Genomic DNA, 14,975 nt, shown 5'->3' on the forward strand with positions numbered 1-14,975 from the left:
CTTACTGGGTAACAGCCTCTGGATTTCTGTTTCCATGTTTAACACTTTCACAGGCAGAAATTGAATTAGGACAAAAAATATCCTACAAAAATGGCGAGGAGCCTGTTAGGATGCTGTGTGTTGCTGCCTCCAGTTTAGCACCATTTCTGTGGGAAAGGGAGGAGTGATTTTCCTCAATCCACATTTGCTGGGTCACTTGAAAAACAAAAATAAGAAGAATTGCTACCCATTTTTGAAATTGCACTGAGATTCCACCTTCTTAATAAAATTGCAGTCAAGGCGGGAAAAGTGCATGAATAATTCCTAAACTCTATCACTGTAATCACTTGTGGAATGTGATCTGAATTTCTATGGCTTGAGTCACATGTCCAGGGCACTGGGAAAAGGAGAGAGACAGAGGAGGATCCAACTGGAAATGAAACTGAGATTACTTTATGTCACAAAATCATAAAATAGTTTGTGTTGGAAGGGACCTTTAAAGTATCATCTAGTCCAACCCTCCTGCAATGAGCAAGACAACTTCAACAAGATCCGGTTGCTCAGAGCCCTGTCCAGCCTGACCTTGAATGTACCACCTCTCTGGACAACCTGTGGTAATGTCTTACCACTCTCATAATGAAAAAATTTCTTCCACGTATCTAGTCTAAATCTACCCTCTCACTTTAAAACCATCACCCCTCGTTCTATTGCACCAGACCCTGCTAAAAAGTCTGTCTCCATCGTTCTTGTAGGCCCACTTTAAGTATTGAAAAGCTGCAATAAGGTCTCCCCAGAGCCTTCTGTTCTCCAGGCTGAACAACCACAACTCTCTCAACCATTCCTCATAGGAGAGGTGCTCTATCCCTATGATCATTTCTGTGGTCCTTCTCTGGACCTGCTCCAACAGATCCACTATCCTGTGCTGAGGACCCCAGAGCTGGTCGCAGCACTCCAGGTGGGGTCTCACCAGAGTGGAGTAGAGAGGGATAGTCACCTCCCTCGACCTGCTGGCCATGGCTCTTTGGATGCAGCCCCAGGATACTTCCTGGACTGCAGGCGTGGTTTGTCAGCACACGTCCAGCTTTTCATCCACCAGCACCCCTAAGTCCCTCTTGGCAGGGCTGCTCTCAATCTGTTCATCCCCAAGCCATGACATCAGGGGTTGCCCCAACCCAGGTGAAGGACCTTGCACTTGGCCTTTTTGTGTGGTGGAACCTTGTTGACATTCATGTGGACCCACTTATTGGTCCTTCTGGGTGGCATCCTGTCCTTTGGACATGTAAACCCCACCACTCAGCCTGGTGTTGTCTGCAAACTTGTTGAGGGTGCACTCGATCCCGCTGTGCCATTGATGAAGATATTGAACAGCACTGGTCTCAACGTGGGCCCCTAAGGGACATCACTTGTCACTGAGCTCTATCTGGACATTGAGTCATTGACCTCTACCCTCTGGATGGGACCATCCAGCCAATTCCTCATCTACTGAATAGTCCACCCATCAATTCCATACTTCTCCAGCTTAGAGAGAAGGATGATGTGGGGGACTGTGTCAAAGGTCATTCGGATCAAATATTTAGTCTGCTAATTTCATATGAAGATGAGATGAAAAATCATGGTTATGACATATTGACAGCCCAGAACAAAATGTCTGTCATTGGTATTTCATATAACTTTTAAACCAAAACTGAAAAATTGTATAGATGAGTTACTTAGGTTTTCGTTTGGTTTTGTGTTTTTTATTGTTTGGTTTACTGTTTGTTTTTTTTTTTTTTTCACTTGAACTAACATCCACACAGAAATTATTTAAAAATACAAAATTAATTCTTGTATGCTTCAATACTTCAGTATTATATTGTAAATGCATAATAGAGAAAGCACAGGAATTTGCTTGAAATGGTAATGAACAATTAATGCTTCAAAGATGTTTTCAGTGTTGGAGGACCCACTCATCTGTATTTGTCTGCCATGCCCTAGTTTGTGAGTGGCACTATTAAAAAATGCAACAAATAATATGAAGTAAAGATTTTTAGGATCAACAGTGCAGTCTTTGCAGTACCTCTAGAAATATTTTTCTCTTCATGGAAAAATCTTTTATTTCACTGTATTAAATATTAAAATTCTTGACAATTACAGATATTCTCATGTCCTCGCTTTTTTTAGCAATTAAGGGATTTTGAGTTTTCTTTACCTTTTCAAATGCAAAGATCTGAACAATATTAAAAATGTCATATTCTGTGCCTTTTGTTAACACTCCTGCCCATGACAATGGGCAAGGGACGACCTGAGAACAATGTGATCATAACCTTCTAGTTGTAAGTGATTCATCGTAGTAATCCTTTTAAATTGCTGCCTTCTCAATAAATAATTTAAAATATAGGGACTTGGCATCTTGATGTTGACAATCTTCTGCCCAGACAGTAAAGACAGAGAGATTTGAGCTTTCCTATGTCACGATTATGGTGCCCTTGGTTACAGAGTGGACATGACATCTGAGGCTCTGGACATGATGAATTGCATCCATTTCCCACTGTCTCAGTACAGCCATTTTTCCTGAAAGTTCTGAGCATTAGCCAAAGGGTGTGACTATGTTGCTATAGGTAGAAATTCAGATGATCCTCTGTGTAAAGACATGCAGTTAGCTCAGACTCTGTTTCTTCCTTGTATCTAGAAATCAAAACCCTTGATGTTTATGCAGGTGACAGTAGTTTTTTTTATGTCTTGAAGACTCTCCAAAGCATTTTATGATGGAGTCTGACTTTAAACTGTGATATTCAGGTGTTTGCTACAGTGGAAGGGTTTGTGAGTGTTTAATGAGAACTGCAAATGCTTGAGCACTTTGAAACCTTCCAGGGTGGATTCACAAAGAAGTTCCTCAGAAGAAAATTCAGGATAGAAATTTAAAGGTAGACTAAATCACAAAGTTCCAGTTTTTGTCTCAGATCTATGACTGGTTTTGGCAAGAATAATTTTTGAGTTTCCCTTCTTTATGGGAATGGTATAATAGGTATATTTCTGAGTCTCTTTTATTAATAAAGATGTTAGACATCTTGAAACTTCAGAGACAATCCTGCTTTTCTATTTTCTTTAGATGGCCTTGGTTGATTCAAATACTCTGTACATAGAAAACAAAAGGAACAAGTCTATGGAACAATTTCTATGATGGTGGAAGTCGATTTGAAAACAAAATCTGTTTTCAATTTCTGTCTTGTTGTAAGGCATTAAATGATTTATATCTGATCTAAAAATCGAAACCTTTCCAAATTGCCACTTCCTCTCTTTTGTTCTCAGTTCAAGGTATATGCCTGCATGCTAGTAAAGCAGAAACTTGTGCTGGGGAAAATTAATTGAGAAAGGAGTGGGCTGATGTTAGGTGAATTTGACCAGTTCAATAAACTTTCAGCTCCTTCCCTCTGTGCTACAGACAGTAGAAGCAGAGTCAGGAGTGCATTTATCTAGGGGTACACTGTGTCTTCCACTTAGCACTGAAAGGTCTAAATTGCAGGGAATTAGCAGCTTTTCCTCTTTGGGCTATATGCCTGGACTCTGGGACTGACTTGGCTTCTGAGCTCAGACAGCAATTTGTTCTTCCCTGCCTGCATTTTGATTTCAAAAATTTTGAATTATGTTTAGAAAATTACTTTTAAAATGCAGTATAATGGCAACTTTAAAAATGAGCATGAATTTATACCTTTGTCAATTTTACTAAGCTCATTCCAGTGCCCTGGCAATGAGATAAAGCTTTACCTACATTTTTTCCTGTTGCAATTCATTCTTTTTGAGAGTGCTAAAGTATCACACAGTCACTCAATGAGTGCTAAGGAGAAGTTTCAAAAAATCGATGTTCCAATACTTTTTTTCTTGAGAGGTGAAAGAATGATCCCTTTTATGGAAAAGTACACTTGTGGTGGGCCCCTTAATATGAGCCAGGATCACTGTCTCGTTGCAAAAAAGGCAAAACACATGCAAGGTGTATCATGACCAGTAGATCAAGGGAAATTATTACTCTCCTTCTTACTATTACTGCTGCTTGGGCTTATAGCATGGAGAAGAGAAGACTAAAGTGCAGTCAAAGCATATCTACAGAGATATCAGGGTTACACCCTTCTTGAAAGTGGCAGATGGTGTAACAAAAGGCTTCTACAAAAACAACTTCACTATGACAGTAGGATGTGGTAGTGGAGTTTCCAGGCTTGGAGGTTTTCAACATCAGGCTAGACAAACCCATAAGCAATCAGATCTAGAGCTGGTTACGATGGTGTTTGAGCAACCTCTGAGGAGGTTGAACTAACAACATTTAGAAATCCCTTCCTCCCTACATTTCTTAAGCATGTGAGATTAAGTTTGAGAAGTTCCAGCTAGCTGTGGGGAAAGCTCTCTGGCAGGGTTTTGGATCCCCTAGTATTTACAGGTGATTTCACATAGTTAAAGCACAGATCTCACTGCTCTCTTTAAAGCCATAAACATTCAGCATTTCTGAGAATCAAGGTTAGATCAGCAGAGGATTACTGTGGTAGTATACACCTAGATCAACAGAGGATGACTGTGAAAGTAGATATACCTTAATGCAAGGCAAAAAAAAAAAGCGGTCTGAAATAGAACATCAGAGGAGACCTGAATTCCAGGATTTTTTAATGATTTTTTACTAGATTATTATTTCCATTGTTTGATGCAAATTTCTCATCAGTTATTTAAAGCACTTATAAAAACCATGACTGGGATCAGTATAGATGAACTTCAGTCTTCTACAGAGATAGACCCTTTACTTACAGTCTCTGTAGCACCAGTTACTTCCATAAACTGTAGCCAAGCCAAGTCAAGCACGGCAAACAAATTACTGAGAAAAGAGAACAGGCAAAATTGGGACTACTTCCAAATTCAACTGTTTCTTAGAGGAAAAGGATGGCATTTAAGAGACCTTTTTGAGTTATGTGGAGAATATGTCCTGGGCAGAATTAGCTCCAGTTTTTCAGGCACAGGCTTATGAAGGAAAATGTGGTTGTCCCTGCAGTTGAGAAGCTGCAAGGCTAATGTTCACAGGAATATTTGCTCTGTTTATTCTTTTTCCATTTCTATGAGGCAGATGTAACAGAGAAAACCTTCAGGAAAATGTCCTCAGAGATACCTCCGAAGGATTCAGGTCATCTCCTAACCACTTAGAGAAAAGAATGGTTCAGACCCCTCCTTTTCCTTTCACTTGTTACAACTTCTCCCCTCCATCCCTTACCCTAACCTTGGTATCAGGCACTGCTCTGCTGTGGATTCTGCTGTTGTCACAGCAGAACAAACCAATCTGACTACATCTGCTGCTACTGCCCTTCTCTGCCTTCTTGCTGCCTCGAGCATTGGTCTGCCCCTGTGCAGATCTGTTTAATCTCTCTAAGGCAACACAACAACTCACCTGGCAAAAAAGTAGGGAAACATTTCAGATCAGGGCTGGGCAGTCACTCAGAAGGAGCAGACAGGAGGCAGCCAGCTGAATTGCATTTCCTTGACACAAAACTGCCTGCACAACTCTGACCCACTGTCACTTTGGGCACATAGCTCCTGCAATGCAATTGTACAATCATATTACTTTTCTATTTCCAGTGAAGTGAAGAAGCAATGTATATTCTGACACCTATGTTATGTCAGTCTTGGAAAATGTTTCACCTTTATATATTGCTTGACAGCAGAGTTCAATATACTAAATTTAGGAAAGGATCATAGATCATCTTTATAGCTTCATAACTAGTCTCATAAAAAGACTTATGGAAGATGATCATGTGAGGAGGCTTCTGCAATCCTCACACAGTGCTCATCTTGAAAAATCTCAGGCTCGCTGTCTGCACCATGAACATGTCGTTCTGTTGTTTCAAGTTTTTTATGGTGATTTGGCAGCACTGGCATCTGAAGGATCAGAAAAAGGAGCTTGGAGTGGCCCTCTCTCAGCTTCAACTGTAATACTAGTATGATCCTGGGTACTGACAAAAAATCTGACTTTCACAGAGAAATCAAAAACTTGAAGGCAATGAGTTGCAATTCTAGAGATTCAAACTCCTGCCTCTACTTTGGGCAAGTTTGCCACTCAGTACAAACAGTAGTAGTTTCCTGTTCACCTGTCCCAACACTGCATCAATCAGGCTGCCCATATTTTGTCAGAATATTTTCTGCATTTTACTATTGCTGCAGTGTTCAAATCTTTATCCCTCTGTTCTGTGACAGTCAATTTTAAGTACTTGTTTTAAATCCATCCATATAGTGAGAATGTGCAGAGTACCATCCTAACACACCCCTTACATACATGTGGATCCAAAAAGGAACTTTGCCATAGGAGAGTAGCCAGGAATATCCCCAAATGACACCTTTCATTTAAGAGATCATTAAAACGGAGTATTTCTGATGTCCTGGATTTGTTGATTTCTGATTAGGCCATACAAACATGTCCACTGTGTTTTCTCAAGCTCGTTTCCCACCACATACTGATAAAAATCAAGCTCTTCTCCTTGCCTTTCACACCAGTTAATGATTTCCTTAGCCAGGTACGACAGCTGCCACGCCTGTTGCAATGGCAATGGAAACGTGATCCGTTCTGGTCTGACTGGTCCATTCTGGGTTCTCAGATTATCATTTCACCTGTTCAGATCTGTGTCCACATTGTGGTTAAAGCAAGAAATGAAAATTGTGAGCAATAACAGCTGAAACAACACATCTTATTTTGGAAATAGTGAGTCTAGAGCAGATAAGACCAAAAAAAAAAAAAAAAGGTGTGTAAATAGAAGATACAGAAGAGTAAGAAATTAAGAAATGCCCTATAGAGCAACAAAACCATTCTATAAATTACTGTAATAAAGGCAACACAATTTCATTGATTCACTGGTCATTAATTTAAAATCTGACGCAGCTTAATTTTTAATTATGTACTTGCATTATTAAAATACTGATATCTTTGTACAGATATCGTAATAATTAACTTTTAGCCTATGGTCATATACATTGTCTGGAGACATAAAATGCTTTCAGATTAGTAAGATAAATTTGGTTTAATAAATTTTGAGAATCTGCCCCTCCAAAAACAGTTGCAGAGTTAGAGCCAGAAAAAAGCAATAAATTAAAATACCATTTTTTTGCCTGTAAAATAAATAAATAGAAGTTATACAAATGCAACATTTATTTACCTAAAGTTTAACACTGTCTTCCAACAACAACGTATAATAAGGAGACAGTGGTTGCCAATGTGTTTGTTTGGAGTCTGGCTTAATTAGAGTAGTTTTAGTCATCAGGTTTTACTCTGCCTTCTGTCTGTGGATTGCTGGGGTTTTTCTTATAGAGAAGAATTGGTTGTTGGAAAGATTTAACTGTGACTCTCTGTCCCTGGATTTCATTGACTTGTAATTCTGGTGTCTGGTTTCCTTACGTGAAAAGGAAATTGCACACCTGGATTGACCTCCTATTAAACACTTCAGCACAGACCTGGAGAGGATCCCTGGGGCTGCCTTCTGCTTTTTATTCCTTATAACTTGGGCACAGAGCTAAGCTGAGGAGCGTATACGCTGCACCCAGCTGCCACAGGGCACAGAGACCTGAGTGGCCCCGTCCCACCACGCGGGTCCAGCTGTCCCATCGTGCCGGCACAGCAGCATGTCGCAGTGGGATGTCGCACGGATGTACTCCGCTGGGCTCCGCGGCAGTGCCACACAGTTACAGCAGTGCACAAATCAACAAGCCTCACAATGGCAGTGATGCCCTTTCAGACCTACACGTGCCCAGGTGCAAGATAGGGGGTGCTGAAGACCCCCACCCGCAGGGCAAAGCCTCCTCCCCGCCGTTCTTCCTCTTACACACAGCTGCGAGCCTGAAGTCAGGAACTACAGTAACAGGAAGATTTTAAAAAGAATGCTTCGAAGTGGAATATATGGTGACAAAAATAGTTTTGAAAAAGGCGGAATATGGGAATAAAAATGAATGACTGTAGTGAAAGGATGAACACCATTGAAACTGTTCCTGATAATTATTCCTAATTTCCTTCTTTTTTTTTTCTTTTTCTCATTCAAATTCTTTAATAAGCAGAAGTACAAACCTCCTCCGTTCCTTGCTACGTTGCTGCATGACTGGTGAGCTACCAAACTCTGCCACAGTGGGGAAGCAGAGTATCATTGTAAATCCATGCTGGTGCAAGAAGCAGCTCCAGCTCTCTGATGGGGATAAAACACTGTTAGTAAAAGCTGAAATTTTGAACTTTTTCCTGCACCAACCTTTTTTTTTTTTTTTAATTTAGAAGAAAGAAAATAAAATTTTTGCTCTTCTGCACTTTAAATCTTAAATTTTGCAATGTTTCTCTCTCCTTAATATCTGCTGTGAATGATGACAAACTACCTGGAAAGAGGATGCTCACATGTTGGTACCCTTTTTGGACTGTAATGTACTGTTTTGCTTCAGAAAAACTTCCCTAGCCTTGAGGTAGGATGTCAGGATTCTGTCTTAAAATGAAAACAATTCTTTTAGAACATAATGACTGGGTGTTATGCAGGTGTCTTTTCACTGAAATGGCTGACAAGAAATGCAGAAGTTTAATGTCAGCGGAACAGAAGCATCATTAATGTCACAGAAACAGGCTGACAACTGTGACTATATTATTGCATGATGTTTTTTTATAGTCAGACCTTTGAGTGGGTATTTTCTAGAACAGTCATCTACAGAGGTGAACATGACCCAGACCAAGGTCTCTCCATGCAGAGCTTTGTTTGAGGAAGTCTTTGAGATACTGGAGGAACCTGAAAGTTCCTGTAGCTCAGGTGATGTGCAAAGGGTATTTAACAGTGTTGGGTACTAGGTATGTGTGAGCTTGTTGCTTTTCCTTTCTAGTGTTTTATGTGCATGCTTCAGAGAGATTGAAAATCATCGGGGATGTTAACAGTCTGGAAGGTTGCGAAGTGTTTGTTTGCATGGAGCTCGTTTGCCTTTTGCAAAGAAGAGGAGGTTACAGATGCATATATGGCAAGAGAGGTGAATAGAAAAGATAAAAATGGTATGAGTTATTTCAAGCAGTCTCTGCTAGGAGGAAGCTGAATTTGGAAATTAGGTCCTACTAATGCCATCAGATTTACTGACATCATCAGATTAATATTATTATTCTTTTAGAATTACACGTATATTGACACGGAAAGCTAATAATAGCCCCACTGCCTCTGTAGGGACTGTCATGTACTTTCAGATAAATAGAACACAATCCATGCTGCAGCCCAAAGAAAATCTCATTGGGAAAACTGTCCCCACTGAAGTGAGTGGAAGGGACTGGTTTTTGCACAGATGTTAACATGGCAGGACATTGTCCTCTGATTCAGGCATGCTGCTGTGGGGTTTGCTAATAGGCATCAAAAGCTTTCTCTGAAACTTCTGTTTCATAATTTGCTGTCTGGTGAAGGCTAATGAGAAAAACCCAAATGTTGATCTGGGTAAAGCATTAATTACTTTACTTCTTCTTCCTGACTGGTATCAAATTGTAGAAAGGAGTTAGAACACAGTATCTGCAATAGTGAGACAGCAGATGAACTGTACTGCAGCCTTTGAGCCTCCCAGGACTGCACCACTCAGGTGCTTGATTTGAGCTGGATTCTTTTCCCAACCAGGATACAGGACAGGGTCTGATGGCAGATCTGAGCACCTGATCAGGACTGAGGTTTTCCATTTTAGATGCAGGAAGCAGTATCAGTTCCTGTAATCCCAAGGGTATCCTAAGAGTGAAATGGAACTGTAGCATTCAGTGAAAACCTGTGGGCATCTTAGTTGCTGACCTTTAGGCCTCAGGGATGTTAAGTTTACCTTTTTTGTTCCCTCTAACTGGCTCTCTTTCCACTGCTGTAACGAGTGCATTCGGCCCATGTTCACACCTCTCTCAAGGAGATTTCTGTGGCAGTGTGTGTTATAGCACTGATGTTGCTGCTCCCTTTGGGTGCAGAAATTGCTCATCTGTGGACAAGGAGAGCTCCACAAAAATGAGTTTCCCTGCCAGGCACCATGTCCTTATACAGGGAGAGCACTGGGACTTGTGCCACTTCTATACTTGTGCGCATACCCACACCTGCACCCTGGCAAGCCCATACTGTCTCTGCCAGCTCTCCAGCTACTTCCAGGAATGTCAGGGAGTCCATTTAATTCCCCATGTAACATTATAAATGAACCAGAATGAATTGTCCTTACAGCCTGACTACTGCCAACAGCTGTATGTTGCCCATATTCCCATAATTCAAAAAAATTCTACGGAATCAGGTCTGCCTGCTTAAAGAGAAAGGGAAAAACCTTCATCATCCATATTCTCTAGAAGAGAATCACAGGAACCTTTGTGCTGAGAGATATTCCTTATTCAACCTGAGAAACTTATAAGCTTGTTTACTTTCCTGGAGGACATGGAATAAGACAAGGACTCTGCACCCTCAGTTTCCTTTGCTTGGGTACAAGAGAAAACTTCTGAAAATTCACATATTTGCTATAAGAAAAGAGACACATCTAAACATTTAATACCAGAAATGCTAAATAAATAATGACTGTTTGTAACTGAAAGACAACCACAGGCTTCTGTAGTGATCAGCACCTACTTTCTTATTTATTTAGAAGCCTAATAATTGTAGTAATATATCAGATGTATGGTCCACCTAGAAACCCACCTGTGATTATCAGTTCCCTGTTTTAGCACCAGGTTCAAATGACAGGGCAGATACTATAAGGTCCCTCTCATTCTCTGTGACTACTTTTATAGGCATATATCCTGAATAAGATCTGGAACTTACATTATAATTGCAAGATCAGAGGCCAGTCTTCTACAGAAAGGAAGTTATATCTTGTTATCACCCTGTAACCCACCCTTGCTGTAACCTCTTCCATTATGGTTTCATTCAACAGGTGCCCTCTTTGTGTGTGTGAGGGTGCATGGCTTCATGGCACAGGCAGGAGTAGCAGTCACCTTTTTACTTTCATTCCCTTTCTGTGATAATTTTCAAGATGCCCTTGGATGACATTCCCCTCTCCTCACCTTCTGTGGAATCAGAGATATATCAGTGGGTTTGGAATTAACATTTTGGGTTTGTGATGTCTTCCTCTTCTTCCTGCTTGACCAAGCTCTCATCTTTTTCTTCAACTGGGAAAAGTTGCTCTGCTGATGCAATTGTCCACTCAGCTGGAGTGAGGCCAACCTCTCATAATTTCAGCTTTCCTTGATTGCTTTCTGCCCAAACTCTAACAAAGAAGTTTGCAAGAATTTGAAAAGTGATTAAAAAATCCCACAAACCTTCAGAAATAGAAACTTGTGTTTCATTTTTACTCAGTGAAGGTTATTTTAATAGAATAATTTAGTCATAGTGTGGGAAAGTTTTTGTTTTGGGGGAAGGTTGGGTCGTGATGGTCTTTGTTTAAAGAGGAGAAATTTTATTCAATAGTACTAAACTTCACTACTTTATTCAGATTTAAATTTTTTCTTTATGCAGGCAAGCTCTTAGCAGAACATTTGTGTAAAAAAGAGAATGTAAAATCAACTCCTTGTACAGTACAGGAAATCTCATGAAATTCCTGAAATAAAATTACTACAAAGACAGGAGTTTTAAATAACTGTGATTCCAAAAAATAGCATATGTTAGTGTTTATTTAGTATTTTGTGAAAGTGTTAAAATTCAGATGATAATATTTGGTTTAAATCTTCTTAGCTTCATTATGATTCTAATTCAAAGTAGAGAAAGCTTTCATTCCTGTGTGTCAGTTATTGAGTTTCTGTTTCTCTTCCTCATCACCCATTTCGTGCAGAACAGGTGACACAACATCCAGAGCTCAGATAGATTTAATCCTAGTCCGGGGTGACAAGGGTGTTTTAAAACAAAAATGCCATACCATGTGAGACTATGGAATGTCTGTTGGAAACAATGGCCTTGGCATCTAATCTACCTACCATAAATACTATATTATTACCCCTTTTCAAGTTAGATGTACCAAAAAGGTGACTTTGCCATTGTTAGAATGCAAAAGAGTGGCTTTGGGACTGGAAAAAATAACAATGTTTTATATGTATTTGTTTACTGCATAAAAGTATTACTAATTAGTATTTTTGCTTCAGTATTACCTGTCACCTTTGCCCAGGGGCTCCATTAATGCAGTGATTTCAAACAGACACATTTGTATGTATGCTTGGTCAAAATATTTGGAAGCTTGCTGGTATGCTCCAGTGATGATACAGCACAGTACCATGTTCCTTCTCATACCACTTTAGCCCTTCATCACTTCAGCACTTACTTTTCATTTGTGAAACAATTTCAGAAAACTTAGCAATAATTAGCAGTTTCTGGTCCTTTGATAGCACAGGTTTTGGTTCAATGTTAAGCAAAACCTGTCTAGTAATCACATTATTTCCCAGAAGGATCAACATGCTCTCTATCTATATGAATAACTCTTTTCTCTTTTCTATATTTACAGGGGAAATCACTTGGACTCAGAAAAGGAAGACGGTGGAGTGAATTATCCCATTTAGGATATGTAACTGAGAGCACTCTTCAGAACTACCTCCTTACTATGCTGTTGTCTCCCCACAGCCCTTTCTTAAGCAGTGTTAGAAGCAACCACGAGGTTTGACAAGACACATTTTTATCTGCCCACTGTGCCAGACATTATGTTTCACAGATGCCATTTCAGCTGGTAATGTTCATTTCTCTGCCGCTTGGAATCACCAATTAAGAACAGCACTGGGAGAACAAAAAAGATATATTCAATAAAATACTATATATTTTCTTTTTTTTTTTTTTGAAAAACAGTACAAAATTCTTTCTGTCATTTTCATTGCTGCTACAAATTTTCAGTGAGAACTAGCACTGTTTACTTTTTAGACCTTGGCTGTAGCTATTTGCTTGGCTGCGAGGATTTTGGCATCAGGTTCAAGTCCCTGGGTGACAAACTTTTTACTGGAGGAGCCCCAGAGTTGTGTAACTCCCTGTTCCTTAAAATTTAGCTCTGCTTTTCTTTCCATTCTTTGCTTTAATGAATATTTTAATTTCTTAAGTATTGCTCTTTTTGATTTGCTTATCTTTCTGTATTTTGCAATATTTTTAAAAGAGGAAAAACTATAAGGTTTTTGGTTTTTTTTCAGTGCAGCATTCAGCATTGTTGGAGAAAAGTGGTTGTTTATACTCTTGGAGGAGAGTAACTTATGAACTGAAAAGGAATTTGTAATATTCAAGGAAGACAGGTAACACATCAGTGAAGTTTCTCTAATAAGGCTAGTAAGTAAGCAGCACAAAAGATAAAAAGGATTAACTCAGTAAAGAACAGGCCAAGAAAAAATGCTGCTGGTGTAGTGCCCCTTGTGTGTGCCATCAGCATGAAGAGCTGCAGGAAGGGCTCTGCACTTGGTGCTCACCCCAGGCTGAGCTGCAGGACTGCCCCAAAACATGGGGAATGATTAAGTTTTTTCCACTGGCCTCCAAGGGTGTAGGGCCCTTGTCCAATTTTGTAGGATTTCTAAGAAAACGGGACAGAAACACGTCTCTTTATCCCTCCTGCAAAACCTGAGGCTGCTCTTTAGGGGCAGACTGTAAGGGATTTTCAGCCAGTGACCTGCAGGTGAATAGATGATGCTTCAGTGCCGGAGAAAGTTCTGCTCCCTCCATGCTCCAGCCTCAGTGCCTAGAAGCAGATTCCAGCTTTCCCCAGGAGATCACTGCAGTATAAATCCTAGTGGGCAGCACCTGAACACTTGTGAGGATGGACGCAAGGAGGGGTTATCTAATGCCACGTGTTGGAACACACACCTTAGGAGGAAATAACACCCCTCTTTCTCTGTGGCAGGCTGATGAAGGCTAGCAGAATAATCTATGGCAAGCTTCAGTCCCCAGATATAAAGCAACAGTTCAGTGATTTTAAAATAAATACCGGAAGTGAAACAAAACAAAACAAAACTACTCCTGAAAAACCACCCTTCTAGCCTTTACCAGATCAGATGCAATTATAGTGCCCAGTTCAAAATTAATCCAGACATTCAGTTAAACCAATGTCAAGTCGCTTAAAAATTGAACTGAAGACAATGTGCAGGAATCAGAAAATTATTATTATTATTAATATCAATATTTTATTATTGTTATTTTTCTCTCTGAGACAACAACAAGATTCGGAAAATATTTCAAACAGACATTTGAAATCCTGATCTTTAAATATTCACCAGTATTGTCATTTGCCTGGAAGCATCAATGCAAAAAAAAGTTTCCATGGGAACGGTATGTGATTCTGTCATGCCTTTAACCTCTCTATTCCCAGGAGTGGAAGACTGAACCAGTCTTCAACTCTAGTGATTATACTTTTATTGGTGGTTTTCAGTCCAGAGCAGAACATATTCAGTGGTGGGAAAAGGTGATACACATATATTAGTAATATAAGCTCTACCTTGAAGCATCATTAAGAGCACCACCCTGTTCTACCAGAAATAGTCAGGGAGCCACAATACTCAGATTAGGAAGTCATTTGGGGAAAAAAAAATTTTAAAAAAAAATCCCCTAAAATGAAACTGGCCTTTTTCCCAACCTGAGCCACTGCAATTACTCTTCATCTTGATTAACTGCTGATTAATTGGTCTCAGTTAAAATTAAGAAAGAACATTTGCATTCTCTCATTACTCAGTTTTATTTAGATCTGGAACTTTAAAGAAAGTTTCTGTTTAAGTCCACAATACTTTGAATATTTATTATAGGGATTATGTCCAATGCAATAAAGGCTCATGGTCTAATTCTGCTATTTAGCAAACAAGTGTGAAAACAGAAAGAAGAAAAAAACTCAGTCTGAAGCTAAATGCCTCAGTGTCAGACTCCATGTCTGATACAAGAGGCATAGTATTTGTGTTTGTAATAGCTATGAGGTGATTGAATGTGCTATTAAAACTCAATCACTGATATTTCCTATAGAAATCTTGAAAGAAAGCAAGGTAAAAATGGTTAAGCATAGAATTCCACTGGTAATTTGTAAACATCTTGACCATAATACACATGCAGTTCATT

Source organism: Pseudopipra pipra, chromosome 1, assembly GCF_036250125.1.
Source record: "Pseudopipra pipra isolate bDixPip1 chromosome 1, bDixPip1.hap1, whole genome shotgun sequence".
Lineage (NCBI taxonomy): Eukaryota > Metazoa > Chordata > Aves > Passeriformes > Pipridae > Pseudopipra > Pseudopipra pipra.